Here is a 22945-nt window from a genome sequence, read left to right as displayed (position 1 = left end):
GCAATATCAGAGGACCAATCCAACAAAATAATGACCCGTTCTAACCTACTTGACACAGTTCCTGTTTTTGTGGAAAGACCTCAAATAGTCAGTCAAAGTATTTGGAAGAGGGAGAAAGAGAAAGAGTTCTGTTAGCCAATCCATCCTGTCATGCATGGAAACATATGGGACTTCCTGTCATACTGAAATAATAAGGTTAATCTCGATAATAGACTCAAAGCTGCTCCAACATTTTCCAGTTTCCTGTGAGACTGTGTGGCATTGAGCAAAACATTCCAAAAGACAATCCCAACATTTCATTCAGCCAAATATGCTTTGACTGCCAGTCATATAACCTTTTATTTGTATAAGGATCAATAAACTACACTGCGCTAGTTCCAAGTCGTATCGCTACATGCTCTCTTTCAGTTTACATCATAAAATAATATAAACTCAGATTAATATTTCATGTCCATATATATATATATATATATATATATATATATTTTTTTTTTTTTTTTTAAACTAGTGACTGTTTGGTTGTGATCATGACCAACCAACTGTGCATCATATCTTGTTTAACAGAAAAGAAAAACAAAAAGAAAAGAAAAATAAGCAAGGATTACATTTTAAATGTCATTATGAAAAATATTTGTTTTATCTTTAAACACACTCTATGTGAAGAAAATAAACTGAAACATAAAATTTGAATTAAAAAAGTATTTAAAGTATTCATATAATATAATATATTCTAAGCATTTGAAATCAAACATTTAAAAATACAGCGGTAAATTTCACCTTCTCCTGCTTGTCTCTTGAGTTGTCTCTTAGGTCTTTTTCTTTTCAGTATAATGGAGATACTGAAAGTCTCCCGCTCAATATCTGCATACAAACCACAACCCTTGTTTGCATTTCTGTCTCAAACACATTCTGTATCTACAACAGCAGAAAGAGAGACCAACCTACACTGGATTATTTTATAAGAGAGGTTACCCAAAAATAGCTCAAACAGCAGCGATCATAAGTTCACTCAGTGTATTTACCATGTTGCATGCGCACAGAATAACAGAGTAATGAAAATTTAAATAAAAAATTTAGACCACTACTGTATATCAGCGCCTCTGCTATTCTCTTCTTGTACCTGGCCACTAGAGGTCGACATTAGACCAATAAATAAAGCCAGAGAAGGCTCATGTTTCAAACATTGTAACCTCCATTCCTTTCGCTAAGCACCTCATTACTTATGACCTGTGTGTGTGTGTGTGTGTGTGTGTGTGTGTGTGTGTGTGTGTGTGTGTGTAGTGTGTTTGAGAATCAAAATGAAACTGAGAAAAGCGAGGTCCTTCATAAACATTTCTGGACTGTCTTAATCTTGTAAAGCACTTTGATTAATGCTGACTGTACTTTATCCTCCATGTTATACTTCTTACAAAATGAATCATTTAAATGGACATTAAATATTGATTTGATTTGAAATAACTGTATTAGGTTACATGCAGATTAAGGCTCGACAAGGTTCATAAACTAATACAGCTATAGGCACTTTGCTCTGTGAGACAATGTCCATTTATAAAGTTCGGCGATGATTACTGAACAATATTCAACTGCAAAATGCCATTTCAGACCAATAAGAAACAAATATCCCAGAGAGGATAGGTATGCATGCCGCTCAACGCGCAAACACACACACACACACACATTTGCTTAAATGCCTTTGTGTGCTAGGCTGTGACATACACTAAGAGGGTTACATAACAGAATGAGTGTGTATCAGTAAGGTACATTGCAGAGAGAAAGGGGAGTGAAAAGACAATTTGGAAACTTTGGATAAGGTCACAATTGTGTGATGATACTTTATGGATGTGCCTGACATTGTGTTTTATACACAAAATAATATAACTGTCAGTGTTCTAATGCCTGCCTATCAAGTTCAAAGCATTTACTTATTTAAAAACTCAGGTTTGGTCACAAAAATTACCTTTTGGCAAACTGGTTGCATTTGTAAAATTTTATTCATAAGTTTTCATAAAACCGGCCTACAGTTCGGCTTAGTGTTGGGATTAAGGGTTGACCTTCATGCATACTTTTTCCAACACAAAAAAAATCAAGTTTATATATCATACACATTTGTTACCAATTTGCCAAACTGTAAAATAATTACTAATTGCCATAAAAATCATTCACATTTTTTCATGAGATCAGGTTAATTCAGCAGTTAAATTAAAGCTTCATCTCCGTGCTTGCAATCTTATTTAAACCGAAAAGAGTATAACTATCGTTAATAAAAAATAACCTTCAATCTATCATATTGCTCCGTTTGTTTTTAAAGGGCAGAGACTCTTTTCTTCCTCTTCATTTGTCCATCAAAAACTACACTGTAACAAATTTCTGTAGTTTTCACAGCATTATTACTGTAAAACGGGCAAATGCTTACTGTAAAACATATACAGCATGTTACTGTAGATCTGCAAAGCATCATGGTCAATTTTCAATGGTGGGAAATTCTACAGTAAAAATATTTTTTTCTGTGAATCACAATACAGCAATTTCTAGAGGATTTTTTTTTTCCCAGAAATGGAAAGCTGAAAAGCTAGATTCCACACTTTCATTGGAATTTTAACTTCAGAAAGGTAACTTTGCTGATTTATTTCCACAGTTTACTCTAGTCAAGTTAACTATTTGTTCAACTAATTTATTATTTATTATTATTTGTTCAAGAGTGCACTGAGAGAGAGAGAGGTAAAAGAGCGGGACACTTCCTAGTAAACTCGTGTCTTGTGTGCATTTTATTAGCAAAAAAATAAATAAAAATAGTGCATAATTTCGATCGATTTTCTAACCTGGCAACATTCGATAACGTCATCAGTTTAGAGAATAAAAATTTAATTGGAATTGTGTATGTGTCTATTGGTGCACTAGCCGGAGTTTTCTCCAGCCAGCTAACGTCAACTGTCTGTCACCACCGACACCGCGTGCGTGCGTGTGGAGCAGTGAAGCCAAGCCAGCCGACTCCAGAGTCCAGACTCGACAGAAAACGCAGTTAGAGGTAAGACTTAACACATTTTTCATAGGTTCATGATTTTTCTGAAAATCATCGCAAGTCAAACCGCAGAAACAAGATTGTTGATAGTCTAATTTGAAGTGCCATTCCCGACATGTGGGAGCATACTGTATAAAGATTTGTCTTCTCTGGCAACATTAACGTACATTTATAACGTCTTCAGTTTGATTAAAGAGTAACGTTTAGTATTGTTGAATAACATTAATTTGAAATTGTGTATTTGATGTATGTGCTGACGCGGTAGCCGTTTGAATAATCTCACTCGTCTTTTGTTTTTTTTTTGCTTGCTATTAACGTTGGCGCCTGAAGAGTCAGACATTTAAGCGGGCCGATTCGAAAGTTTTATTCATTCGAGAGTTTTATTCATGACACGTGGAAGCATAATATATATATATATATATATATATATATATATATATATATATATATATATATATATATATTAAGATTTTTCGAGATCTTACTCGTATTTTTATTTGCCATTTGGTTCATTTCTTGCAGCAAAGAGGCCTTAACAATTAATCCAGGTAACGTTACATAAATTACATGAACTGGCATGTAACTATACAGTGTTTTTCAAATGCAAGGAATGTTGTTTCTCTTCAGACACAATCCCTAGAAAGTGCACATAAAACGTGCAAACATTAAGACATTTTGTGCGTTACAGACCTACATGTAACGTTACCGATATTACTCAAAACCTAAACCAGCTAACGTTAGATCTCAAAAGACACACTTTCCCTTATGAATATTGTACTTGTGATTTCTAAAAGTGTTTTTTCTGTTTATTTTCTGTTACAAGAAACTTCCCCCCAAGCAGACGTTGAGGCCCAGATTTCTCTGCCAAGCACTCTAAGACTCATCATGCTCGGTAAGATCCCAGCACTAGACATACTCAATAGATCCCCATTTTAAGTATATATGTATATTAAGTGTTTAGTATATTTGTATCGATTCACTGTGTGAACAAGGTTTTACGTCATTTTACACTGATCCAATAGAAAAAAATGAGGTCAATGCATGTATTCAAAACTTCATTTTAAAAGGTCACACTCACTCATCCTGTGTAATCCATGTCTCCAGTATTCTGTTATATGATCAGGACTTTACAGACACCCGGATTTTTACTAAATGAAGTGCACAAATTCTGCACTGTGCATACATGTGCAGGCTCACTACCTGGCTGTGCATCAGAGGATGTTATGAAAGTGAACTGGGTAGCAAAGTGTTTTTTTTGCCAAACAGTAAACCCTATCAGATTGAATGCTATACAAATTCATTTTTTAGGAGAGTCCATTCTGGGGGCAAATAGGTGGATGCTTTCCATCGAGGGCAGAGTTCTCCAACCAAATCCATATACTATATGTTTAACATGGAATATCCTGCGGAGGCAGCCACCACATTAGAATGTATCCAGAGGTAAGCACTTATTTGTTGTTGATTTTTGACTAGGAATGGGAACAAATATTTGAGTACTCATTCTTTAACCACCTACCTGATTAGTAAAATACTTATCAAAGTGTTTATTTGGGATTATATGGACTGTTGTGTAATTTTTAAACATCAAACTTTTATTTTAACTCACCATGCAAATGGTAGAAAAGTAAGCACAGCCGCTCTAAAGTCTAAAATTCATGCACATCACATTTTCTTTTCGTCACTTTATTACTAAAGTACTTGGTTTTTAGAGTACTTCTAAATTACTCAAACTTCCCATCTCTACTCTTCACACTTCCATTATTGTGCTCACTGTTATGAGCATATAAAATATCAAAACTAAAAATATTTATTTAAAAGACCATTTGTGAAGCTGTTTCATGACTAACGTCTATGATGACCGAGATCACAGTCTTTGAAGATGAATTGAGCAGCTGTATTTTATAATCTCTCTCTCAGCATCTAAGCAGGACAAAGGCTTTTCAGTGTGTCAGTCTCATGTCTCTTCTACATGTCCACTCTGGATGTTACAACACTTTAATACTCATAGATAACAACACATTTCATCCTCTCTTGGAACGAAAGTGGCTAACTTCTGTCAACCTCATCTACAAGCAAGAACATAGATTTTAGATTCTGAAATAAAAAAATAAACGCTTTTAGAATCTATGCAATAGCTAGGTGAATCGAGTTTTCTCTCCAGGCCCTAATATGTGTGTTTTAAGTAAGAGTTTTGGTTTATAGAGAAGTGGACATTGTATTACATGTTGTATTACACGTTGATTGGCTAAATCAAATGATCCAATAAAACTTTTATATATTGTCATCAACCCATCTGTCTTGCTTATAAACCTTTCCATTAATAATTAATTTCTTCCACTGCAGGGTAGAAGACTCCAGCCCAGGAAATTGTCTAATTCAGGCCCGTTTCTGAAGAAAAATACAGGGACCAAATTCTACTGTTTGAAATCCTGCTGTTTTTAAATAATTAAATTTGCCTTTTATACATTCTAATTTTAACCGAACATATTAATCCATTTGAACAGGATTGATTTGTATGTTCAGAAAAGTGTTGTTGTATACAAAACTAAATGAAATGTTAACAGACAAATGTTTACCTATTGAAGATTTTTTTTTTTTTGCTATGCTATTTTTATTTTATGAATTTAGAAATTAAAAGTGTGAAAAGTTATCAATAAATGGCATTTTTTTGGCAAAAACAGTGTCTTCATTTTACAGTACACAAAATGAATGCTGTAATCCTTATTACAGTAGTAAAATATGTGAGGTGATGAAACACAGTACTGTGATTATTACTGTAAAAAAAGTTTACAGTATTTGTAAAGTTACTGCAGTTAAGTTTACAGTAAGCATACTGTGAAATGAACTACAGCAACTTACTAGCTAATTGCTGCCAGCAAGTTACTGTAAATTTCACAGTATTCTTCTTACAGTGTACCCCTTATACAAAGAAAGGCCTATCTCACTCTCTTCCTCCTGGACTGAGTATGGGTGACCAGTGTAACCTACATTTCCATCTGACTGCCTGCAGTCAGTATTCATCCGTTCAGCCACACATTAGCACATCTGTGACATATGCAGAGCCACGCGGGCACAGCCACCCGGTCACCTCCCCCAGAGCCCCCCGGAGCCACATGGATGTGTGCTCAACCGAACAAAAGCTCTATATCTACAGTACGAGACCACAGTATCTACTGCAAGCGTGCCACAAAGGATGCGACCAAACACACTCAAATCAATAAGTATGGCACCAGGAAGGCTGATTTAGTAGACAGCAAACTTTATGGGGAATTTTAGCTCTATTTCACACCTCAGCGAGTTCAGCAATGCTCAAACTCTGACAGAGAGACAACCAATTAACCTTTAGGTCTTTGGTGCACAGCCCAATGCTGCGTGATACCATACACACACACACACACACACACACACACACAAACAGACCTCCCTGCGCTCAGCGCTAATGCTGATGGTTTCTATAAGACTTGATGTGAATATGAAATCTCAATCAGAGCAGCATGATGAACAGCTGCAAAATTGTATAGTTCCCTTTTATCCAAAGCGACTAACAGTGCATTCAGGCTATACTTTTTTTTTTTTTTTTTTACCAGTAATATATATGTTATGATCTGCATTCACCATAAACATGTAAACATGGCAGTGATGAATATATGTGTGTGTTTTTGTGAGTGTGGAGAAGTCTTGAAAAACCTGGGGGCGATGTGCTTTGATGGTAGTCCCAAATCCACTACAGCAGACGGAGCGTCCCGCAACTGTGCAAATCCCTGTGTTCTCATTGGTTCCCCTCATCTCCCCAAAAACCCCTATTAATTATTCAAAAATGTTAGAGAGGACTCCTAGTGAGCAACACTCTGTTCTCTGAGCTCAAACCACTGCTCCTGAATGAGCTCACATGCCATATTTTCAACATACACTCTTTCCACACACTCGCACTGCAAATCTAATGCTTGAATATACAAGAAATTTCTTTCTTCATTGTTAGCAATCCATGTTTTCCAGACATTAAAGTTCTTGGAAAGACACACTGCGCGTTACTGTCACATATACATGCATTTACATTTTTTTATTCATGCATTTGACAGACACTTTATCTAAAACATTCAAGGCATACATTTTTTACGTTCATACCTTGGGAATCCAACCCATGACACTTGCATTATTAGCGCCATGCTCTACTGTTTGACCATGCATGCTTTCTAGGGTCAAACCCTTTAGGGATTAAACCATAAATCACTACATATCATTAGGACAGATATAATACTCCATAGACAAACACTGGCTACATGTTTTGCCTATAAAAGAAAAGGGCTAGGCTACGGGAGTTCAAAATATGGGGACAGCTGTCACCTAAATTAGCTCAAACCATGAAGTAAGTTGTGAGGATGCTCCTGGACAGAAGGACTGGATGGAGGATTCTTCCTTTATCTCTCTCTCTCTCTCTCTCCCATCCCCCTTATTCCTCTCTCTGTCTTTCTCTCTTTGTGTTCCCTCTATGTGCTGACCGATGCAAAGGCTTAAAAAAAACTATAGTGAAAAGCTTCACTAAACTGACACGCTCTGCAAGACAAGTAAAACTTCTCCACAGTTCGTAATTTTGTTGACATAACTTTTTTTTTTATAAGAGTTACAATATCTACAGAAAAGCAGACTGCAGCAAAGGCAGCTTAAGGGAAACTACTTACCCTGACCTGACCTTCAGGGATAAATTCTTCCCTCTCTTGATTCAAGTATATGGGTTTCCATTGACCTCTAGTCCTGGGACTAACTAAGAATTTATTGGAACTAGGCACCAGAACAGTTCCCCTGATATTGTAAATGTTCCCCTAGGGACATTAGACAATAAACATGACTGTGTCAATATATTGTTTATCGTTGCTCTTCAAGCCATTGTGGGTGTTTTCATAAGAAAAAGGTATATTTCTAAGACATTATAAAGACATTATATGACATTATAAAGTGAAAATATGTTATTAAATCTTCTCTTTTGTTGGACAACAGGTTTGTAAATGCTTCTTGTTACCTTCGGTGCAAACATGCCAAAGACTAGGAACTTCCATCGTTAGTTCTAGGAACTATATAAAGGTTCCTCAGCTAAGCCCCTATTATGGTTTGAAAGCCCACTGGTCAATGCAGTCAGACGTCATTATACTTTTAATATAACAGTACTTGCTAATCAATAACTCGGGCTAAGCTGCATTAGCACCACACAGCCCAATATATCATTGATGCAGTATGTGAACACACTCCTGCCCCTCCAGACACCCCTTGGGAAGCTAAGCCTCCTGATTAAGGAGAAAATCCCTCGTTAATTCCTGTCGTGGTATTGCCTCTTGCTAATTACATGCACTGTAGGTTACAAGGTTGGACTGTGAAAGTATGACAGAGGTGTTAACAGGATGAGTAAGCAGCAACAGAGTCAGGCACAGGCAATAGGAGGTCATATCATACATTTTTAATGGTGTATTATTTCCACTTAATAAATATTTAGATATACTGTATAATATCTTCAAGGTCCACTATAGTGACCTTATTACAGAAGCTTGCAGACAGATGATGCCCTGACACAACCTGTGGGATTTACTATGGCCTCTAACATAAACTAAAAGAACAGATTTGCAACAACAACAACTAGAACACTAGATCTCTGCAACACCCAATCACTAATGGACTTGATTTGAGGTCAGTGCTTATTCGATCAAACTGAAGTTACTTTATCACAACACAATGCCCAATCTAATGGATCTAAATCATTTTTAAAAGTACTAAGGTAACAGTTTCTAATCATAATTGTATTGTTTAAAAAATAATTATAATAATAAATCAGACTAATTAGACTGGTGATCTAAGATTCTCCACAAAGAAAAAAAAAGTGATCACATTAAAAGCATTCAAATGTTCATAATGACAAGATGCATTAACTGCTCCACATGCAAATTAAAATGTTTGCATGTTGAGCAGGGTCATTTTTTGTGTTGAATATTTTGTCTGGTTGCCTAACTTGTACCAAAAACATGCCATATTAATAACTGCAGACTGTGAAAACACATGCAGATATATTAAAATGATCTTCTATATTTAAATACCAATACTTTTAAGTAGTTGGCACTAAAGTAACATGAGGGCCTTTCGCACTGAAGGAACCTTTTCATAGTACCATAACTAACTGTGGAGCTACCCACTTTTGGAGCGTTTTCGCACCGCAGGAACTGGCTGCGATTTTAGTACCGGACTGCCTTTTTCGAAAACCAAACTAGCTCCTACTCCTAAGCAGGGTCTAACCAGCACAACTGGTACCATCCGTGACGTAAGCAGACACTGATTGGCCAAATGCATTCGAAAACACCCTCACCCGCCAAAACACTGAGTAAACATATACTTTAAACAATTTATTTCGCAAGTATGGTTAACAGCGATAAACGTACAGACGCTGAAGCACAGGCACTTGTAGAAAATGTAGCACTGCCAGCTGTCATTGGAGATTCTTAATCCTCCTTTCCATTCTTTCAAATCGCTTTACGTATACGTCAACATTCTGTGTCCATTATTGTGAAACCCGCGAGACACAACAAAAACATAGCTCCAATCACAGCGTCCTCCATCCTCATGTTGTTAACATTGTTCTTCTTTGTTAACGTTGTTGAATGTTGTGCAAAAATTACATTGTTGTCAAACTACTTGCGTCACATCCTAGTACACACGGGAAATAGTTCGCGCAAAATCGCCTCAGTACTTTAGTTCTGGAACTAAATTATAATGCAAATGATAATTTATATTGCGTTACTTGAATTATATGCAATAATTCAACAGTCTATCACCAGTTCTTACACATATCTTCAGTGAAGAACACAAAAGGTGATATTTATAAATAAACCTTTTGCTTAGACAGTAATATTCTAATATTTCAGATCATCATGCGAAACAGGAAGTATTAAGCAATTCTACAAATTGTCTTTTTCATCTTATCTGTCATAATAAAAGAAATGCCTTCTAGAAAGATATTTTCCTCTTCTGTATTACCCACATTTAATCACAGACTGATAATTCAGACAGAGCAGATTTATCTGAACCGATACCGAAGCAGATAATCTTATAAAGGTGAATCAAATTAGTGGCAGTCAAACATCAGCGTCAGCCAAATGGTCTGACAACACACACATCAGATGCAATCACTTGTAGTTAGTCTTAGCTAAATCCAATAAAATAAATCCCAGTTGTACGTCCTAGACTCATATTTAGCACACGGCTTGTTAACAAAGGTGCCAAGGCATTGTGGTACACTTGCTGTGCTACATCACTACGGCTGAAGTGTTTTCCTCAATGTTAGTTCGTCACCCCTGAACACACAAGCACAGCAGGGATGATGAAACGTCTTAGACGCTCATCCAACGTCTGGCATACAGACTAAAGGAGATGATGGCGCTTGGTACCGAGAGCACAATAGCTATTCAGGGAGGACTGCCCTCAGAACAACTCACAATGACTCAACAAAGAGGAACAGAGAGATGAATAGACAGAGAGAGGCGATTCTGGAGAGACAAGACAGCCAGAAAGGATTTTCAAAAGTGTCATTTTCGCAACACAGGGGAATGGACGAGCAAAGAGCAACGATTTCAGAAGGACTTCTGAAAGGGTCTGAAAATATTAGGATCTTCTTTATGACAGAACAGAGGGGTTGTGGGAAGGGAATTCCAATTATGCAAAACAATAAGAGAAAGACATTCCCAACGCTCATAAGGGCAATCTGAGGCCATATGTTCAGTAGTGGTGAACACCCATGCCTGCCCTCGACAAGACCTTTCGCTGCAGAAATAAACACAGAACAATGCGTCTTTCTCACGATGACCACAAAGCCACCGTACTGATGGAACAAAGCTTAAGTGTGAGGACACTTGTGCCAATGACATGGGTTAATCAGCAAAATGACATCAACGGCCACAAGGACCTGTAGCCTCAGTGTTGCTCGCTGTTCAAAAAACAGCTGAGATCGTCCTTCCCTCCTACACACTGTCCATTTCTCATAGCTTAAGTTGTGTGTGGGATTTCACCACAAAAGTACAGGGTCTTCCAGTCATAAAAGAGATAGAAAGCATGACAGCTATTTCCTGTTGTCCTACAGAACACTTCAGCAAATATTAACTATAATAATCATACCTTATACACAAACACCAAAGCTGCATTTATTTGATCAAAAATGCAGGAAAACAGTAATAATGTAATTTTCTGTAATATTGTGTATATTAATACAATTTAAAATTAAGAATTTCTTCTTTTTATTATTACTACTACTATTTGAAAACAGCTGTGCTGCTTAACATTTTTGCGTAAACCATGATACATTTTTATGATTATTTTATCAATAGAAGGTTTAACATAACAGCACATACTTTTTTTTTTTTTTTACAATACTTTTTTGTAACACTATATATCTTTTTGCATTCATTTTCTGAAAAAAAAAAAAAAAAAACTTACTGACCAAAAACTTTTCACCAGTATATATATATATATATATATATATATATATAGAACCCCACCAACGTTAAGCATCTTCCCGTATATCTCAGCGTTCTCTTTTTCCGCATTCGTTGCTCAGGCACTCACCAGGTAGTGTGGAGATCGAAGGTAAGAAAACATGTCTCCTGTGGGTCTGGGGCCAAAACAGGCCCCCACTGAGAATGTTAAGTCCTTCTTGCAGCAAGAGGAAAATGGTGCCTTACAGAGAGGGCGGAAGAGAGAAATAAGGAATAAGAGACAGACACGGCTTTCCAACCCAAAGTCACAAAGAGGCAGAGACAAGGTGCTTAAAGAGAGCATCTTAGTGAGTTAAATATAGAAGCAGTGGCGTTCTCTTTAAATAGGCTCACTCATTAGGACACCGGACTTAGCCACTTTGGAGTGGAAAAGAGAGAGGGAGAGAGAGAGTAAAGCAAACGCTAAGAGAAAGCAAGACACGGTGGCCCTGTATGCTTAAGGTCTGCCAACAGAGGTCAGAGGTCATGGCACTAGAGATCAATGGAGATGCCGTTCACACGCTCCAAAGAGGAACGGTGGGATTTCAATCGCCATAGTTCCTGTTCATGAGTCTGACAGGGTCTGAGTTTGAACCTCTGTTCACACTGACAGTGATTAAATCACTGGAGGTCACCAAGTTACTGAGCTCTTGGATGGGTGCTATTGGACGTTTTAACATGACTGCTGCGACCAACTGTATCAGGTGGCATATCGCTTGAACTTTTCACCAATTCTATATTTCTTATCAAATTTAACTCTGCTAATGTTCTGCTAATCTTCCTTGTGCTCTATACATCGCTGACAGTGCAAAGGTAAAATATTTTTTTATGATTAAATACTTTCTTTGTTCTATTTTTGATACTTCTACAAGTATACAGGTGCATCTCAATAAATTAGAATGTCATGGAAAAGTTCATTTATTTCAGTAATTCAACTCAAACTGTGAAACTCGTGTATTAAATAAATCCTTAAATTTATTAAATAAATTGTTTAATGTGAGCCAAAATCATCACAATTGAAATAACCAAAGACTTAAACTACTTCAGTCTGTGTGCTTTGAATTTATTTAATACACGAGTTTACAATTTGAGTCGAATTACTGAAAAATATGAACTTTTCCACGAGATTCTAATTTATTGAGATACACCTTTATATTTGTAGGTTGATTTCCTTTGAAAAGTGATAACTGCTTTCAAAACATTGCTTTTTTAAGCATCTTAATAAATCTGACATTGCAATAGTGGCTCAACCAGTAGCATGAGTTTGGGGCAGGGCTATCTGTTTCTTCAGCTAATGGCAGATGAAGGAAACAGTCAAAGCTTGAGGTACAGTGTACCAGCTTTGAGTCAGCAGTTTTGACATTTCATTGGCCGGGCAGTTGCTCAATGCAGGGCTTTGAACAAAGGAACAATGTTGCGAGCCCCCCGTGTCCCTGTTCAAGCGCTGTTCCGTAAGAATTCTGCTGATAATTTGCACACGGTCACGTCTTGCCTTGTGCACAATACATCACACCCACTCACAACCCCACACACTGAATAATTCATACAGTTGTGTGGCTGAGAGAGACTGTGGTGTTTACAACTGTCTGAACGGAGTACAACCAAAGACCCCTTAAGGCAATTCTGTTGAATCAATGTTTGTCTTTACAACTTCAATAACATGTCAAATTATTATTTTTAATATCAAGAAGATATTGGCTTGGGTCACACACAGCAAATGCTGCTCCACATGAACTATGAACTTGGGTGGCTTATAATGCGCATTTGAAAACACAACATAAGTCTTAAATCTTAAAATTTGTAATGAAAAATACTTCTAAACTGGTTGCTGTAAACAAATATGAAGCTCTCACTGTATTTTTCAGCCAAAATAAAAACTTGAAGCTTAAATGTTTTATATATATATAGAACAAAAGGGTTTTGAACGACTTGAGAATAAGTAAACGACTGCAGACTTTTCATTTTTGAGTGAAATATCCCTTTAACGAGTATTTAAAACTCTTATATGCTCTCATGCAGGAAGGGTCACTGGTATGGAGAATACAAAAATGAATGAGAGGGTGAATCAGGTTAATTAAACTCTCTGACGTTCTGAACGCTTATGTTTTTATCAAACCGCTCTCGTTTTAAACAACAAGATAAGAAAGAGGCAAGGTTAAAGCGTGACCGGCAATCTGCAAAAGACTACTGTACAAAAGAATGTGTGTGGGTTATCTCTTCTCCAGAGGTGTGAGTATTACCAAGAGTGTCATAATGATAAGAGCCCATTAGGTCCACCAACTCAGCGCTCAACATTTTAAGACATCTCTTCTTCTCTGGGTCCATGTCTTATGCACTTTCCCTTTCCATCAAGGTGACCCACAAAGCATCATCCCTCTGCATCAGTGCGTAAACATATTGATGTTCTGCTGTGCAGAGCTAATCCAGCTTTAAACCAGTCACAGAAACCTCCAATCAGACACAACGTACATGTACAGTTTAGCTTTAAGGAGTATTGTAGGTTGGATTTCAACAATTTTAAAATGTCAATTCAACGAGCTTTCAGTGCTACCTTCACAAGAACACTTCAGACACATCACTGTTAGTTTAGTATTTGTTAATATTTCAATAGCTTTTTATATATATTTTTATTTTATTTTATTTTAATGTTCAGTACTTTGTGCTTTTATTATTTTATAAGTTTCCCCATTTTTATATACAGCTTTAAATGATTTTTATATCAGTTTTAGTGCTCGTAGTATTTCAACTTCAAAAGCATCATTATAACCAAAGACAAGCTGCAAAATGCAGAAACAGTCACTAGCACAGAAACAGAGGAAATAATACCACTGTGAGGAACAAAAAGGCAGACAAAGACAGGAAATGAAGTCAGAAGTGTTGTCTGGGGTACAGGTGACAGACGGCTGCTCAAGAAAACACAGTGAATTTAAAAGGCCTAAACAACATATATAAGATAACATTTATTCATTTAGCAGATACAACACAGACTCCATCATAAAAACATTTTGGAGAAATTATGGCACTTAAAACTGAATGAGTATTCTAGCATGAAGGTAAAAATGAAACTTCCTTTGCAAATGCACCATAGCCTCAGCCTCAAACATTCCCTTGAGTATTGTTTAAGGGCATTAAATAGCAAGTGAACCAGATAATCACAAGCAACACCATAAAATCTGCTTTTTTCTTTTATATCTACAATATATTCTCTACTTTTTTTTCTAACTAACTGTGGCTGGCTGCTTTGCATGTTGGTCTCTTCCTATCTAAATGGATGATTTTTGTCCAGAAAAAGAAACGAGAGAGAGAGATGAGACAGTTAGATGTGGCAATGTGTCTGTTTGGTTAAAAAATCCAGATAATGGAGATTTCTTGCAGAGCATCCAGCATCTCTCTAGACCTGAAAATTCAGTTTTCAGAAAAAAAAACAAGAGGAAAGAGCAATAGGTAGACTTTGGCCACCACGTAAAACTGCAGCATTAGCTGTTGTGTAGCTTATATTCCCCCGATATACTGGTCTTGGTCATACATTTCAGAAGCCAGACAGAGAGTTGAATGGCAACACTAATCTCACCAAGCACTTCCATGAACCCTTGAAATGGTACTTTACTCTCTGCTCGCATGTGATGTCCAGATAGTTTCACTTCACACTCACATTCAAGTTCATAAATTCCAGTCCTAAAAGGTCAAGGCAAGTCAGTTTGTCATCATTCTTATGCTTTCTGCAACCTACCATCAACTACAGTATAAGAACAGAAATAATTCCTCCAGAACCATGAGTTACATAAACAAGGGAGATGACAACAACAATGCCATCTGGATTATGGATTTAAAATCTGATTTCCCTTTTTTGTAGAGAGGAGAATGACCTTTTATTATGCCATCCCACCGCAACAAATCAAGACATGTTCTTATTTATCTTGAAACATTAGTTTCTGACTCAAGGTTTTGAATCACTACAGGACCAGTAGCCGTAATCTTTCATGGACTGCATGGATCTTAAGAACTTTACAAAAACCTGATTATGTAAACAGGAAATTGTTGTTGGTCATTACAGTCAGTAACACGGTCTCTTCCTTTCTTAGAAGACGGCTCTTAGCAAAATAAGCAGAAAAACATGACCAATACCGGCTGATGGATAAGAAGATATTTGGACATTTAACTGACTATAACTATATTGGCCTATAAAAGTCAGTGTACAATGTAAAAGTCTTAACTGTCACTTTTGAAAAACTAAATGCATCCTAGATTAATTAAAGTATTGATTTCTAATAAAAAAACGAATCGTACAGATCCTAAACATTTTACAAGCATACCACGACAACAGCCACTGAAAAACCCATATTGGTCGACAACATATTCCAATACATCTAAAACATCTAAAAAATAAAAGAAAAAACAGGGAAACGTACAGTAAGGTGAGCTGAGAAAGTCATCTCAAAGGAGTTAGACATAAACAAAATCAAACTGCAGCAATCAAATATCACAAAATTAAATTACTGCAATCTCCAATATTTTTCTACAACTACAAATAATAACATTTGCATTCCCTGTGCATGTCTCTTCCAAGATGTGTTCTCAAATATCCTCTTGCTCTCTTTTGCCCACCCACACAGTTAGCCTCAAACAACTATCAAAAAAGTATTTTTTACATCTGTCATTCTGTGACATTCTCTTTTTCTTGCCCTTTGGCTGACTGACTGGATGAGAGTATTTTAGCTGAAACCGAATGGTAAAGAGACATGGAGACTCTTTGCGCCCCTCAGAAGTCTGATAATCTGGCTTTTGTCATTCATTCAGCCTTTTGAAGACCACTGGAGTCTCATTCTCGGTCTATAGTCCATGATGACAGCACTTCCCTGCAGTGGCCTTCGATTCAGCCAACAGCTCCAGCATGTGATGCTACAAGCAAACATTTAATTCAGGTTACACTGCTGTCGTTCCAGAGCCAATGATTGGGCTTTCGCACTCTCTGCATGTGTCCATGTTATTCAAGTTAAAAAAAAAAAAAAAAAAAAAAAATATATATATATATATATATATATATATATATATATATATATATATATATATATATATATATATATATATATATATATATATTTAATTTTTTCATACTGCACAATATAAACTTGTGTGCTTCACTTGAGGCATTTAAAAGGATTCATTAGAGTTTTTAGTGTTTTATTTTACATGTATTTAGACAAAATGGTATCAGATTTAAATTCTGGCTTTTAATCCATTACTGACAACAACTTAAAAAACAACTTAATTACAGACTACAGTTTTAATATTGCTGCATTAAACACAGATAAATGTTTTTAAATCTTGTAAGAGAGACACAGCAGAACACAAGCAGCTCTTTGAATGTTTGCTTTGGTTCTTTAGACTCTCTTTGTGCCAGTATAAAAGGGCATTTTGGGGCACCCAGTGCTTACTGGCACAAACATCCACCCAAGTCTTTCTTTCCAGTGGCACAAGCAGACAGCAATCCATCACACAGTGCACGGACAGAGAAAGAGATATTATTAACCTTTCAAAGAAGGACATAAAAGAGTAGAAGATGTGTAAAAGTATTTAAATAAGGCTGCAGCTAGAAAAACTGCCCTTTTAAGAGACATTTAACATTATTGGCTGGCACCAAACCCACTGTGGCATAAAGAGAGTATGCGCATGTGCCACATTCCCCTTAATACAGTTCTTTCCCATCCACCCGCAACCCCCTCTTCTTTACGGAGGTACCATAAGAGACTTTTAAATGGAGGGTGGTTTGTGTTTGGTGCAAGAAGGAAAATGCAAACTAAAATAACACTCCAAATCATTCTAGGTTGGTTGAATCAGAAACCGTCACAATTGGCATTTTTTAAGGGATGGTTTAAAGTTCAGGCTCTGAACTGTTAAGACTGGCAGTTTCCCCAGCAGCACTAAAAGAGAAGTTAGAGTGATATCTGAGAGCAGGAACTGAGAGCACTCAGTGGCCAGCGAGCCAGAGGGTGATGGGGAAGATGGTGAGAGTGGTCTTTGACTGTCTTCAAACTGTTTGACTACACAGTGTGTTAAAACACAGGATCAACCAAGCAGATTTTGTGAGGAGTACAAGGGGAGAATCCTGTTAGACATCACAAACGGTCATAGACAAGCATCTCACTATCTACCAGCGATTAACAAACCTTCTGTGGAACACATCAAACCTTACTTGTACTTTAAGGCCATTCAGTGAAATCTGATTTGAACCCACAGACTTTCACTGTACAGACAAATGACTTTCATTGTTCCACATAAAAAACGAAAGTCATTAACCCTCTGGAGTCTAAGGGTATTTCTGGGGCCTGGAGAAGTTTTGTCATGTCCTGACATTTGTGCTTTTTCAGTTTCTTGTACACATCTAAATGGCTAAAGTCTAATCTCACTATAATCAGCACAAACTGGGATATAATAATATGTGAAATGCATGTATGTACATGATTGTGTTTGAGAAAAAAAATGTTATGCGTGGTTAGTGAAAAACAAAAAATGTTAAAACACTTGAATAAGGCAAAAAAAAAAAAAAAACACACATAAAAAACAATGGTTCCCGGGATTTTTGAGAACTGGAGCTTGAAACCTAGAATTTTTCTTTCTAAATTATGTGAAAATCATCTTGTTTCCTCACTCACATAAAACAATATATTGATTTAAAATTTCGAAGACACTTTTTGTTGTTAAAAGTCATATGTGTGTAGGCATCAACTATCATGAATATCGTTGTGATTTACACCTCAGAAGACAAAGGCCTGCATAATTAGCTGCATAATGAGCCTTTCAGTCACGTGTGTGTCACTGAGAGGGAGGTGTTACAAGAAAGAATGTGAGGACAAAATAAATGTATATAAGTTTATGTTTGTAGTTTATTTAGAATATATTTAATTATCCCACAACATAATTTAACAAAGCTGACTTTCATACTGAATTTTTTGCATCATTACTCCAGTTTCTACAAAAAAAGTATTGTTATATTATTATTATCATTAATGTTGAAAATAGCGGAGAATTTTTTTACAGTTTTTTAGGAGGGATGAATTGAAACAACAGCATTGTTTGTTACATTGGTTACAGTTACATTTATTTGTTACATTTATATTATTTACATCAAGCTTTTGAATTATATAGTATTGTATATTGTTATTGAAACTTCGTAATATTTCACTTGATTATACATTTAGTCAGGAATTATAGTTTGGAATAAGTCTTTAGAAAAAGTCTAACTGGTAAAATGTTTACATGTTATGTGAAAACTAGTACAAGTATATAAATAAATAAAAGAGACTTACTCATGTTTATGATCTCTGCTGAATAAAGTGCTTCATTCTTTTTTTCTGAGGAAATCCAAATCTCAAATCCTCAACCACATCACATCTTTTTGGGGTGAATTATGTCTTATTCCTCTCATCGCGAAGCAAACAGTAAAATAAAAAAACTTGAAGAACAGTCTCACTGCGTTGTCTTCTGTTGTGTGGGCATATTCAAGCCGCGCTTCAGTGAAACATTAGACTCTGAATAGCGTGTTCAGCGCGGGGGCGTGGTCGCATTAGAAGATAATGTAGAGAGACGTGCAAAACGGACATCGCATTGTTTTCATATGGATTACTTTATCACAGAATGTCTGTTTTCGGCAGCACTTGTTTCGTTTAAAAGTAGACATGTCAAGCTTTCTAAGAACTACATGAGAGTGAGTAAAAGATGACAAGATTTACATTTTAGGGTGAACTATCCCTTTAAGAACTGACAGTGGACCCCATCTTAATACTGGGTTATTTCAAAAGCATCTCTTTATGTAATAGTGAGATTAGCAACAGCATAATCTACAGCTCCCACAACAAATCTTTGTGATCAAGTAGTGTTTGGTGCAAGAAGGCCAACGGATAACATCAGCAGTGTTATTTGCATGCTAAAGGAAGTACATCATAAGGTCAAAGGTCTTAAGATGTAATGGTCTTACACAAAAGCTCTTACACAAACACACCGCAGACACAAACTGGCACCCAAATAACACAAAGTAATACTGAAAGTGCAAACAGACACTGGACAGAGGAAGTTCAACGAACAAAGCTTCTTCAGTAGTGACTTCCTGTGTCCTTTAGCCTCAAACCGAGTCACAGTCACAAAAGCTGGCAAAAATGGAGTGTGTACAGAGGACTCCACTTAAAGTACACACAGAAATGTCAAGTACTGAAAGCAGTGAAGTTCTTCACCTTCAGGATCTTCTCTTTGTTTTTAGCTTGACGGCTAAAACTAACAGCTTTGTTAACACTAACATACATACACACATCCCGACATTGCGACTGGACAAATCACACAAAAACATGTTCATAGGTCACATTTCACACCCATACTCCCATGATGAATATATATATATATCCAAGAAATAAATAACAATATTTGCTATAATTTACATTAAACATTCAAATATATAAAAATTATTTTGAATTGTTATAATATTTCACAATATTACTGTTTTTACCACATTTATCCAATAAAAAACTGCTTAGTAAAAAAAAAAAAAATGCAATTGTTGTAAAGAAAAAACAAATGTCAAGTTATATTTTCTCCAAGTCAAAACTTATTTCTTACATCTTTCTTTTAATTTGTGGTGAAATATTACCTGGACTGCTTCTTCACCTGACTGGTTTGTCATGAGCATCAACAAACAACAACTTTCGGCTTTGAAGGAATTAACCGGGTGTCAATCATCCATGCTGGAGAGAGACATCAAACATATTCTGACCTTTCAGAGGCAGCATGAAACACACAGCACTAAGACATCAATCTCCACAGTGATATCCTCTTCAGTAATGAACTTATGAGGAGAAACAGAGAGGAAGAGGACCATCAGCCAATCACAGGCCAGGACAGCAGGGGCCTGTGTCCTTGTACTTCCTCTCCTCTTTCTAAACACACACAGAGATGTCAACAACTGGTATATTTAGACCACTTTAAGCACAAGTAATATTAATGTTAGGAAATGCCCATAAAAAATACAAATCCTTGAGTAAGTTTGCTAACTGCATGCCATTCGTAAAACACTTGATTTGAGGGTGGGTTAATTGTTTTTGAGATCAAGCAGATCACTCTGGATCATTCTACATTACTGGTTCTTTATTGTCACTAATGCACCTCAGCTCAGCAAACCGAGGTGCAGAACGTTCCCCGTCACAATAGCACTCTTGCACTGCTGTTCAACATCATGAAAAAAGGTCAGAAACCCCCGTGAGGGACGGGTAACCTCAGTTCAGTCAGTGGCACATTGTTGTTTTGTCTCTCTCTTCTATTTGCCTTCAGCCTTTCCCACAGCTAAACGTTCCTGAATGTATTGCAGCTGGTCTGAATTGGTTTAAACACCACAATGGTGTTGAAACAGGTAGAATATTAATAAGAGAAAAGAAAACTCAAGGCCTGTCATGACAGCAGTCATAAAAAATATGTTATTAAAAAATAAATAAATACATTTTGAAAAGCAGTAAAACAGAGTACTACACATTAATTGATGTGCTCCACCTGACTTCCCATTCCCACTGTGAGATTAATGTAATGGGTACTGACAATACTTATAATAATATTTCACAATATCACTGTTTTAAGGTATTTTTGATCAAATAAATGCAGACTAGATGAAAAACATTAAAAATCATTCCAATCCTAAAGTTTTGAAAGGCAGTGTACTGTACCTTCTCTATGGGTGCATGTCTGTACATAATGGCTATAGTCTGGGTACAAAATTGTTGCAGAAAGTGATATAAATCTCATTAAACTTCCCTTTGGAACATTTGATTACACCATCAATGGAAACTTGATTCATTTAATAATTATTAAACATCTTCTTTTAGGTTTAAGGTTAGGAAATTCTAATTATCTTAATTTGAAAACAACAGAAGTCTAAATTTGTGTTTGTGAAGCTAAACCTACCTTACCCTCAGGACACATTCTGCCTCGAAAACATGTCAGCTGTGCTCATCGATAGCAGAGAGACAGAATGAGTGAGAGACAGAGATGCTCTGACAGCGTGAGGGAACCGAACCCCCACCCCCCCAACCCCAAACACATCGATTTGATGTACACTGCCATCTTTCAGCCTAAAGTCTGGGGAAAAAAGAGACAGGAACAACAAGAGACAGGAGACAGAGCGAGAGATCTTTGATACTTGAGTAAATATTAGATTAGAGTGAGCTGTGCTGTTTTCCGCCCATCAGGATCGGTGGGCCTTTATTGGGTTATCCAACTGAACCCAGTGTCTGTCTGTCTGTGTGTGTGTGTGTGTGTGTGTGTGTGTGTGTGTGCTGGGACAGGAATGACAGGAATGCTCAGGCCTCCTTTACTGTCAATGCAGAAAAGGAGCTACAGGATTTAAACTGAATCCGAACACACATACTTCTTAGACTTATATGGGCTTATCACGTATGGCTTTAACCAAACCGCCAATGATTTAATATGATATGCTGGTAAAAAAATAACAATGTGTGCACTAAAAAAAACAGAAACAGCTGGAAACACAAAGCTGAAGTATAATCTTGACTGCAGACAATAACTGCTCACACAAAGGAAAACACCCAACTGAGGGGGCTGAATTAAACTTTGTGCAGCTGCCTGTTAGAATAGCCCCTGCTCTGTTATAAAAGCCATTCATAATCTTTTATTAGAGAGGTAACATGCAACTAATTCCCTGGTCAAGCGTTTATCTGTGTCTTCTGATGGCTTATTATTTCAGGTTTTTGAACATTTCATAAAAAAAAAAATTTAGAATGAGAAACTTCTAAGATACAAAATTCCATAAAATTGCAAGTGTGTGTGTGTGTGTGTTTGGGGGGGGGTTAGAGCGTGAGAGTGGCAAAGTGTGTGTCTGTGTGTGCGCAAATCTTCTTCAGGGGGTGAGGATTACACCTGAAACATAATAAAAAGCGAGAAATTGGGGTCCTAAATCCATCCTGGATATATAATATCCATAAAATATCAAATAAACAGTTACTCTGTTTTGTAATTTTACCAACATTAAATTTTTATTATTAACTGAAAAAGAGGCAGAGGGGACAATAGGCGAGGGGGGGGGGGGGCAATTTTCAGCAAATATTAATTTAAAATAACTTAAAAAGCTATTTTATGGCTTCACAAGGGTGCTTTAAGCATTTGGAACCACATGAGGCTCAGAAATGGCAAAAAACAAAATTGACATTTTTGGGTGAAATCCTCTTTTAAACCAAACATCATACATAGCAGATGTAATGAATGAGATCAGGGCAAATGTTCTTTGTCTATGAGGGATAGTTGTTGAAGAGCTGATTAAGTAATCACATGATTTAACAGCTGACCCTAATGGACAAAGCCTGACATGGACAAATCCCTCAAAAGCCCAGCGTACTGTATGTCCCTTTACGCACACATACACTGGTGCGTG

The 22945-nt window shown here is 36.6% G+C and overlaps 1 protein-coding gene and 1 long non-coding RNA gene across 11 annotated transcripts in view; one reads left to right on the top strand and one right to left on the bottom strand.

Annotated features, from left to right (window-relative positions):
- Nucleotides 1-22945, bottom strand: part of LOC128025303 (rho GTPase-activating protein 12) — a 45447-nt gene that overhangs the window by 14378 nt on the left and 8124 nt on the right. The window lies entirely within an intron of this gene.
- LOC128025304 (uncharacterized) lies at nucleotides 2868-5825 on the top strand. Its single transcript, XR_008186131.1, has 4 exons — nucleotides 2868-3025; nucleotides 3843-3911; nucleotides 4328-4459; nucleotides 5363-5825. It is a non-coding gene; the product is annotated as an uncharacterized LOC128025304 (long non-coding RNA).

The sequence above is a fragment of the Carassius gibelio genome, chromosome A12, assembly GCF_023724105.1.
Source record: "Carassius gibelio isolate Cgi1373 ecotype wild population from Czech Republic chromosome A12, carGib1.2-hapl.c, whole genome shotgun sequence".
NCBI lineage: Eukaryota > Metazoa > Chordata > Actinopteri > Cypriniformes > Cyprinidae > Carassius > Carassius gibelio.
Note: the sequence above shows the minus strand (reverse complement) of the source record. Positions and strands in the feature narration are given on the sequence as shown.